At 34.7% G+C, this 9,322-nt stretch overlaps 1 pseudogene; it reads left to right on the top strand.

Moving 5' to 3' along the window:
* Positions 1-483: 483 nt before the first annotated feature.
* LOC128213337 (uncharacterized) lies at positions 484-5,736 on the top strand (annotated as a pseudogene).
* Positions 5,737-9,322: the final 3,586 nt, after the last annotated feature.

The following is a 9,322-nucleotide window of genomic DNA, read 5'->3' as shown; positions in this document are numbered from 1 at the left end:
GGATACGGATCTTAGTAGGCAGCTTGATCATGACCAACAGATGAATATTTTAGAATTCGTTGTCAAAGGTCAAGGTCATAAGGAACCTTAAGCTGAAAATATGTTTCCGATCAATTACTGTATATTAACTGTATCGGCGTTACCAAAACAAAGGGAAGCAACGAACAACGGAGATTGCATACAACTAAAATTTTCGTAACACAAAGCAAGGGTTAAATTTGTCTGAGAATACGCATTTATAAATTAAACTTACATTAAGTGGTGAATATATTGAACTTGAAATTAAATTAAGGGCAAACATGTTTGTAATGAATTTTAATTTAAGTGACAAAAAATCTTAAATCTAAATTAAATTAAATAAGATATGTGTGCTATTTTTAGAATATTTATCTCAAGTGTTTGTCGGTCAAACGTATCCGTCTGATGTGTTTATTGAGAAACTAATCATTGAATAATTTTGCTTCCTGGTTTGGTGAACGGCGGTTGGCAAATATATGAATAATATATATTGTGTCTTTATGTTTTAGGGAAGGCTTCATAGAATAATCATCACTCTGGAATATAATAGTGTTAATATGTTTGACGCGGTTAAACATGCAGACTGTTTTCAATATGAATAAACTGTCATATAACAATAAGGTAAGGACAAAATGGCATCTAGAGGTTCATCCATTTACAAGGGATCTGACCTGATTCATGACTACAGTTGTTCCAAGTGTGAGGAAGATGATTTTAACACTGAAGCCCAGAACTTCTGTCCGCAGTGTGAACACTATCTGTGTGACAAATGTGTCAACATGCATAATGTATATCATAAGAAACATACTGTTTATTGGCGTGGAGACATTCAGAAGTGGGCGGGGTTCTCAATTGATAGATGCGACCAACATGGCAACAAACTAGAGGTCCACTGTGATGATCACCAGGAATTGTGCTGCAGTGTCTGTGTGGCCCTTAACCACAGGTAAGAGTTTAAACTTAGGGTAGCATTTAGGGTCAGTAGGATACAACTCAATATTGTTGTGACTTAATGTAGAAAACATATTTCCGTTCAAAAACTTTAAATAACAACAATGGATAGTAATACAACTTTATCTGTACATAGGTAATGTGAATAGTTACTTCACCAAAATATTACCGACCTGTAAAGACGAGGATAGCGAATTTGTTCTTCATATTTTGAAAGACAAACAACTTCACGGCTTGTTCTTACACCTGATACTCCAAAGTTGTTTTTGCGATGGTTAAAACCGGCCGCTACTAAATAAGCTTGACTTATATACAAAATTCGAGCAAGCAAACCGAAGAATGATTATACATTATGTTTGTAGTTCGTCCCAATATAGGTTCGTACAAGTTATTACTACGCATTCGCGTTTGCACACTTTTTCATCAGAATTTAATGCGGACATGTGAACTGTTACGTCGTTAAGCATGCTATCTACATACTTTTATAATTAAAGCTGATGGTGATGTGTTTTTTTATAAACACATGTTTGTTAACTAGCAGGAATTCTATCAGCATTTGATTGACGAACACAGTCATGTTATTATTCGCCACGAGGCTTAAAAATCCTGCGAGGTTTTACAAACCCACTGTGAATGGTCTTAACGTTGTCAAGGTCTTTGCTACTTAAAATAAAAGGAATTAAGGTCCGCTTTGTAATTTGAGTACGGAATGCCATATATTTACTTTTTTGTGAAGGAAGTTTATGTGAAGTAGTATGATAAGATTGCTAAGATCACTGTTATAACAACAGAAACATGTTTTTATATAGCAAGCCAATGTGCATTTGGAGTTACATTTGGATTGCTGTTTTGATTGGTACGATGAAGTTCAATGTCGCTGTTATTAAACATAGAAGAATGGTTTCCGCTCGACCACTAGTTAGGAATAACTTAAGACCTTTAATATATTAAGCTTATGTAAAGTTATATCTGGGGATTTCTTTTTGGGTGTGTAGATCGAGGTTACTGCTATTGAAAAAGTTACAGTACTTATGTTCATCGCCCGAAAAATTTGACTGGGTGGTGAAACTTGGTATATACAACCTTATGAGAAAACAACATTGGGAATGTATTTGGTATCAATGAGAGCAAGGTCAAGAACACTGCTACTAGATGAGATGAAACTTGTTGTATACGAATCTTATTTGAAGACGTAGCTTTTTGGGATGGTGGAGTCAAAGTCGCAATAACAAAACTTATAAAAATGGTTTCCGCTTAATAACTTTAATTACCAAACTTATAGTGTTGAAAGTTGTTAACTAAAAATCATAGCTTCAAAACATGGAACTTGTGTAAAGCAGATTTATTTGAAGTTGTACGTTGGGCTTGCATTTGAGCTCATTTGGGGATCGAGGTCAAGGTCATTGATAATAAATATAGGGAAACGTTTTACTCAGTAATTGAGTTAGGTATACAATGTAGATACATGAAACTAAATTTAAAGCAGGCTCATGTGAAACACATCCTGTCTGAATTAGGTCAATTTACAACAAAAGAACAGAAAACAGATTAAGCTAAATACATTAAGTTATGATGTGCAGTGCAACAACTTGCAAATGAAGGAATATTGCAATGTAAATAGTATTTGAAGCAAGTTGGAACAAGATGAATGTCACTTCTTGAACTTAAATATTCCAAAAATAACAAGGTTGTTGATTGCGCAAATTAAAATTCTGGTTTCTTTGTATTGCGTCTTTAGCTATACAATGAAATTATATTGTCCCCATTAATCAGTAATCACACTAGTCAATCCATTACAGGCTGTGTAGTAGTATCAGTCATCTGCCTGACCTGGCCAAAGGATGCCTGGAAACAGCAGAGTTCAAACAGCTGCCAGTAGCAGTGGACAAAATGAGGAGGAAGTTGGATGAACTAAAAAATGCAAGGATGAAAGACCAAACTTCTCTTAAGGACTCGTACAAGAACATCATTGATAATATCAAGGGTCTCCGAACAGTACTAAACAAGATCTTAGACCAGCTATAGAAGAACACAGTTGAACAGTTGGATAGTTTGATGAACGATTTAAAGAAGAGTGTGAAAGATGACGTGGACACTTGTTCCGATATGCATGACCGGCTCAAGACCTTGATTGATAAACTACAGCAGGTTACTGACAAAGATAAGGTGAGCAATTCTTACATTGGATTCAGAAAATGTCAGACCAAGTTGAATGTGGCAACGTTTCAGGTGCAAATTTCACAAGGAAAGCCAAAAGAAAGAATAAGGTTCATATCTGATGAAGGTGTATTACCTTTTCTGAGAAACCTAAACAGCATTGGCTATATTGATAGTGCTCATGTGTACAAGGCACAGAGTTCAAGTCACTATTCTGTTAAGATTATGGAGGATAAATATAACTGCCATATTGTAGGTATATGTGAGTTGCCCAGTGGAAACTTTGCTGTTGCTGATCGTAACAACTTTAGAGTTAAGCTTCTGAGCAGACAGTTCGTGGTCAATGCCCACTGTGACCTTGTTCGTCAGCCAGGGCAACTTTGTCACACTACTGGGGAGGAGATTGCTGTTATTGCTGGTGATGGTGATTTGGGAGAGGTCCAATTCATCACACTGTCCAAGGGGCGGCTCAAGGTAGGGAGAAAGTTCACCATTGACCAGCTCTGCATGTCCGTTGCTCACCACAACGGCCAGCTGTATGTGAACTCTATGAATGCCTTGTACCAATACACCATGTATGGACAATTGGTTAAGAAGATTTATGTAGACATTTCTGCCCTTTTCACAGTTTACATGTGTGCTGTTAGTCCTGATGGGGAGAGAATCTATGTAACAAATAGTGCCAAACATGAATTGGTAACACTAGATAAAAGTGGACAAGTGCTATCTACATTAGATGATCCTGACCTAATAAAGCCAACTGGACTATGTGTCAGCCCCAGTGGCTACGTGTTTGTCTGTGGAGTTTGACATTGTGTTACAGGTAGACCGAGAGGGGAGAAAGAAGCTGGCCACAGTGGCCAGGGCCGCTGATAGCTTGAACTGTCCTCAGTCAGTGTGGTTCAGTGAAAAAAACTCCAGTCTCGTCTTTGCGAATTATTGCCTTGACAACATAACTGTTGTCAAACTGTGTTGAACATATCATCATATTTAAGTATCAGTAAATGTAAATATTTTTTTGTATGCAGAATGATACATTAGGCAGTATAGTGTTTTCTTGATTGTAATAATAATATCTGTCATGTGTTTCCGTTCCGGATAGAAAAAATCGACCCGAGGTCGAGGTTTGTGAAGAAAAAAACATAAAAAGCGCATTTTTGTACATATCACCAAAAAGCGCGTGCGATGATGTTTACTGACGTCATGACGCGCAGTAATTTGTATTCACTACATACGTCAATAAGTACCTTCGACATCACATCTTTTAAGGATTATTTTGTTTTGTAAAGTTTATTTTGTTAAAGTTAATGGTAATGAAACTCATCTATTTAAATCTCATAAATATGATTACATAAAGTAAATTATAAAAGAAATTAACATTATTACGTCACAGCGCGTGACTCATCTGGCATGGGGGGATGCCAGATGGAGTTTTCCAGCACGGCTGAAATCACCGGAAATGCTTATCCGGTGTGCTGGAATCGTACAGGTGTCATTTTAAACAACGGTATGGATATATAACTCATATTTCAAATACTTAATCAGTCAGAGTTTATTCCATTTGTGCAGGAACAGAGCTTTTGATTTATTGAACATATATTAATATCTCCTTAATTCAAAACCTCAGTCTCATGGGTGGGAATAGTTACCGGTTGTCATGCTGTGTTGATCTATGGAACATGTAAGTGTCTTTATATGTGAATGTCTTTTTGTATGCAAAATGATGGGTTTTGCAAAGGTTTTATTGATGTTTTCATTGTATATGTAACGGTTAGTTTTGTGATTTATATCGTAAATATCATGTGATCATATGAAGTGTTATATGTTATATGCTTTGTTAATATTTTATTGTATATAAATCAAAAGAATACAGTTAAGTATTGAAGTGTATGTAATATCTGGGGGTGATAAAAGTTATTGGTCCCAGGTATTAAGTAATCAGGTGTGGCATGTATATTATCATTTAAAACACTTTTTGTTAATACATGAAGTGTTTTTATTATATGTTTTCTGAAAACTAACAAAATAATAGAAGTAAGATATATAAGCAAAAGTAGATATTTCATTTGTTTGAAACAGTGGAATAACATGTTTAATATCATGCATTCATTTTTTTTGAAATGTTTCCTCTTTTTACTGTCAAAACCAAATTTCAGGGGTCAGCGAGCAAACAACTTGAATGAAATTTCTATGATGATGATGTGTTTTTTTTACAAAAGATGAGGAATGCCCTATTTATAACATTCATTTAATGCCCTAGTAACAAAAGTTTGAAGCCGATGTCCACTCATATATATGAGACTGTTCGTTAAATTTTAGATTCCTTTTGTTTTGATATCTCAAAGATTATACGACAGCATATATATATTTTTATTGTGTTATTCTTTTTTTTAGTATGCCCTTCTTGCTTGTGTATATAAACTATATGAATACATAGTTTCAAGCTTTGTATTTGCTGAGGCTAACCATATCAGACAACTGTCTTTTAATGACTGCATTGTATCTTTTAAGAGTTAGCACTGTTGCTCCGAATTGATTCATTCGTTTGCAGGTGACTCCAGCATCCGGTTTTTGTGTCCTTGAAATCACTTTTAAAATTATCAGTTGATATATTAGTCTTACTTAATTTTTTAACCAGGTTTTCACATTGTGAAACCTAGTTATAAGATTGGCGAACGTCGTTGCCCGGGCGACTGGGCGGGCGGCGTCAAACTCGCCTATGAAACAGAATTACTTAAGTAAGGGTTGACAAATTGTGACCAAAATTCTTACATAGGAAGAGTTTATGAAGATCTTCCATGGAAGTGCGTTTGTGGCTCCCAGTGTCAAGGTCAAGGTCACTGCTACTCTAGAAATCCCCCCCCCCCCGGATAAAACTGAATATCTTTAGTTTGGGTTGACATATTGTAACCAAACTTGGTTTATAGGAGGGTTTACGGAGACGTTTCATGTGATTGCATTTTGGTCCCTAGTTTACTGTTACAAAAAACCGAACAGTTGAAACTGATTATGTTTGTTTGGGTTGACTAATTATTTCCACTGACCATTTTAAACCGGTTATCACGTTACTTATCGGTAAAACTATCCTGGTACGTGTGTGGTCTTTTTATGGTTTTTGTACGTTTGTATTTCTTGTTCAGTTCCTTTGGGGCCCTTATATTGTGTCTCTAAATAGGGTTAATATTTGATTTTATTACCTTTATGATGTGTAGAAGTACCCGACATCACTATTATTTGTTACCAACGACCTCGTTGTCACACAATTACGTTCTCTTGACCACTGACTTTACACTCTTGGCTATACTGGAACTTTGTTTGAACTTCAGAGATTTCACTTAGTAATTGGTTAACATTACAACCATGTTTGGTTGTAGTGGTTGGTGTATGTTTCGTGACCAAAAGCCTACTCGTCTTAGATTTACATGCCCTTTAGCTGTTCACCTCTAACTGTAGTTGGGGGTGTGGAGTGAACTTATCCCACTGTCAGAGAGATATCACTACGATACTTGGTACACATTTCCACAATGACTGAAAGGAGTGCCTGGCAAATTGTTCGTGACCAATGGCCTATTCGTCTAAGAAGTATGTGTGCCCTTGAACACTTGCAGGCTCTAATACTTGGTATATCTGCCATTGTGGTGTTCATTAGTGCATAAAGTTTTTTATCGTGACACAAAACCTACTCGTTTCTTTTTGACAACATACAAAATGCACATACTTTAACCTTGTCCATAACTGAAAAACAGGTTAAGATATTTAACTGATTCATGTTGTAACAAACAATGCTACCTGTACAGCAAGGCCCATAACTAGGGCTTTAATATGTGTTAACTTGTGCCATTATTTGACTTATAACAACAGCAGACAAACGTCTTTGTACAAAAAGGTATAGAGAGAACATGTGATTTTTTCCGCTTTTATTTATAACAACTATTGTTGCAAATTTCTTTTGTAAAAATAAATTTATATCTATAAAAGTAATACTGCTGTTTTTATGAAAATCATATTTTTAAATCGCCTGTTCAAAGAAAAAAGTCGATGTTTTGTCATGGCTTGGTTTCGGCGGTGTCACCGTAGTCATTGTGAAAAACCTTTTACTTCAAGCAATAACTATAAATTTACTTAAGGTATTATACACGTTAACCGATGTTAACTCGAGACAATCTAGTACAATTCATGATTTTTAGAGGACTTCTAACAACAAATGTTAAATGATTAAAGCAGTAATTTTACAGACACAAATAGTTTGCTTCATCTCAATCAAGATTGATTGTACTGTACGGGTTGATTTAAAGATACAGAATAGGCAATCATAGTCTATATTAAATAATACGAAGTAAACATTGATATCTTAATGTACGTATCAAAAAATCTCCAGTGATTAAAGGCGTCATAAGACTAGGGATTGGCATGGTCAGCGGTACATGTACTTGATGGGGGGGGGGGGGGGTTGCCGGGTGGTGGTGGGGGGGGGGTCCAATTTGTTAAATAATGACAGCAAGAGTGACTTTGAATGAATTTCATAAAATTGATTTGAAAATATCCAATGCCCAAAACTTTCACCAAAAATGAAGGACAAAATTTTAAACATGATTTAATATTACGTTTTTAAAATGTTGGTGAGTGAATGCAGCGAGGACAATTTTAGCGGCAAAAAAATATCTAGCAACGAAAAATATCATAAGTTAATATGCAATAATTTTGTATATATGTAGTATGAGGCCTGCATTCCTGTAGATATGACTTTATTACATGGATGTATGCAGGGGACAACCTCATCTCAAGTTGTATTTTCTTTGTGTTTTTTGAAATAATAAATCGTATTCTCAACTAAGTGGGATATATTTAGTTTATACTGATTTCTTTTCGCTTGACTGTTACGAAAGTTGATGGCTTAGAGAATCAATCTGAAGTCCGTTTCCTGTGAAGAAACAAGTTCTGGGGCCGTATTCAATATGCATCTTAGTGAATATTTTCAACTTAGTGAGAATTTCGTAATTTTTGACAACGATTATTTTAAATACCCGCTACTTTTCATCAGATTTATTCATATGCATATATGTGTCAATGCCTGTAAAAAGGGGTACAAAGGTGCAAAAATGACATTTGCTCTTTTTGGTAGTTATTTATAGAGTACATCATTAGAAACAATTTGGCGAAAATTTGAGGTCAAAATCTTAAGTACTTTTGTTGTTATGACGATTTAAAGAAGCACAGGAGTCGATCAATTTATCGATGAAAGTGTCAAAAAGTAACATATTTTTTTAGATAAAGAAATGAAACAACACATGTTTTTTTATGTCTTTATATAATTTGTAGTTATATATCTTACACAAATTAACATATTATTGAACTGGTGACAAAATTCTTGTAAAATTATGATTGAAGTTTTAAATGGCAATCAAAATGTTACCATGACAACCACAATACGATGCAATTCAATATTAAACGTAAAAGAGATCACACACGCCGCTCTTAAAAAGTACTCAAATAACCTAAGCATTGGCAGACACTTTACAAATATATTTTAAAAAAAATATTCAAAATGTTTAAGACTTTTGTTGCTATGGTGATTTAAGTCCAAGGGGGGTCAGTGTAAAAAATCTATTCTATTATCGAAATATGAAGAAAATGTACATCCATAAATAGGTATCTATGCATTTTGTAGCTATGCTTATTATACACATTATAAAATGTATACAACTGCAATGATATTTACCTGTCAAAACTCGACAGAAGCATCCTCGAAAAGCAGCAAATGAAGACAAAAAACGTATATGTTTGAAAATTTCTTGTTTGTCAATTACTAACCGGAAATTACGTATATGCGTAAGGGAGATAACCTTGTTGTTATTATACTCGTCGCTATCGGTAATATCGTTGTCGGAGAATATGTATATTTTATGGATGCAATTTAAACAATTGTTGTACGTTAAAATTTATAAATCTAACAAAGAAATGGTCACTTATACCAATTAAAGTCAGTGAAATAAATCAACAACACTTTAAACACGTTTTTCTCGAAATTGAAATTGCCGACTTTGTACCCCTTTCTACAGGCGTCGTCACAATTATTGTTTAGACCATTTTCTTGCTTATTTTCATATTTTTGGTTTACAAACATTGTTCGTTTTCTTAAAATTCAAATTAGAAAAATGGCAATTTTTCACTTAGTTGAAAATTATTACTAAGATGC

Source organism: Mya arenaria, chromosome 13 (assembly GCF_026914265.1).
Source record: "Mya arenaria isolate MELC-2E11 chromosome 13, ASM2691426v1".
In the NCBI taxonomy this organism is placed as follows: Eukaryota; Metazoa; Mollusca; class Bivalvia; order Myida; family Myidae; genus Mya; species Mya arenaria.
This window is presented reverse-complemented; position numbering and strand designations above follow the sequence as displayed.